A 1,849-nucleotide genomic window follows, 5' to 3' on the forward strand; every position below is an offset into this window, starting at 1 on the left:
TCCGGCGAATGTCGCTAGCGTAGCCTTCTGGCGGCGCCTGCGGGCCTGCGTCACTTTCGCTACTTTCAGCCTTCAGGAAGCGCGCGCTATTGAAACTTTAAAAGTTGCTAAGGAATACAACATCGCGCAAAGGCAAACGTCTCGCTCAGTTTTTCGAGAAGAGTACCATAGTGAAGCTTTTTAAAAGGATGTCTGTACCCCATGCTAACTGAATAATTTAACGCGAACTTCGTACCGCTGCCAAACATATCGTAATGCAAATGCAATCCGTAATGTGCGGGCTGTGTGAGTGCATGTATATCGCATGAACCTTCGTACCTAAATATTAACTTCTTTCTGCTGGTTTGTGGTCAGTTTAACTGCGTGATTAGCTTAAGAGATGTACCTTCCCGATGAAAACATTCTAGACATCCGCACGACACTTATCGGATATCTTATCAAGGTCACGTAAGGATACCGCATCTGGATCTTTTTCAACCTTTACATGAATAGTCATCCTTCCAATGTCTTGGCCTTTCCGTTTTCTCTCGTTCTCGTGTGCGTATGTGTGCCTGCAGGGTACAGCTAGCTGAGCGGCGGCTGTGCTGTCATTACTCGAGCCTTTGTTTTCTCCGCGATTCGTAGCCGAATGCGGCAAACGTCTGCGCCTGGACATAATGGACTGAAGCAAAGAAGTGCTGATGGAACAGCGTGCGTGGTGCAAGCGTTCAGGCACTTGTATATATGTGGCGTGAGACGTGACGCTAGCAGCGTAATATGAGAAGCGACGCGCACGAGTTACTCTTTTTATGTGATAAATTTAAGAACACTCCGCTGGGCTGCTTATGACAAACAATAACATCCATGGAAACATAGATTTTATGTAGAATATTTTATCTGCTAACTGTGCAGTGCATTGTCTATCAGCACAATTTTCAGAACGCTAACAAAATGTGACATGTCAAACTGATACCATAATGTATTGTAGGTCGAGTGACGCCACTGTTCATTGATTGACCCCAGGTACAAGTGATGGCCGCTTCGGCCCGGAGACTCCGGAGAGGGACTTCCACCTTAGAAAGATTTCGGGAAAGGGAGCAGGGGCATGCGTGTCCCGCCGGAGGATAGATTTTTGGGCAATGAGGACAGAAGGGGTGTTACAGGCGGCGAGAAAGAGTGAGCACTGCGGTCCGTAGCGTCATTGCTGTAGCCATGACCAAGTGCCTAAACTCATGCAGTGGACAGTATACTCACACGCGAAGACTGGTCAAGTTTGTCAATCTGTTCAAAAATACGCAGCGTTCTTGTTACTTGCTTGAGCTGCCTAACTGCGCTGAGGCTTTCATTGTAGATTAGGCTTCTTTACTAGCCTTCTGGTTAGGTGGTGGAGCGACAGCTCTGGAAAGGCGCATTGGTCCCGGGTTTGATTTCTGGATCAGGACAAATTTTTCTTCAACTGCGAAGCTTTCTTTCTCTGAAAAACATATGGGTTGCCTGTGTAGCTTCGATATCGTGCTACAGTTGGGTGGATGACAATTCTCCCTTTCATAATTTTAGTCTATATAAATCCGCACAGAGGAATCCCCAGGTTTCCACTAATGTTAGCTCGAGAAAGGCATATATATATATAGAGCCCTATACGTCTACATGCTGCTTTGCAGGGAAAGGGTCACGGAGAGATAAAAGCCCTAGATGAAAGTGGGCTACGGGACAAGAGTAAAGGTAGAGCGTCAATGTGTGTGGCCGCATTCTCGGGGGCGGATATGTTAAAACCGGGGCTAGCCTTGTGAATGGACATGCTTTGAGTACGGGACGTACCTGTCTACAGAAGAAAACTCGCGCGCTTGCGCAACTCGCCCCGGCGACCTGT

Source organism: Dermacentor albipictus, chromosome 1, assembly GCF_038994185.2.
Source record: "Dermacentor albipictus isolate Rhodes 1998 colony chromosome 1, USDA_Dalb.pri_finalv2, whole genome shotgun sequence".
In the NCBI taxonomy this organism is placed as follows: domain Eukaryota; kingdom Metazoa; phylum Arthropoda; class Arachnida; order Ixodida; family Ixodidae; genus Dermacentor; species Dermacentor albipictus.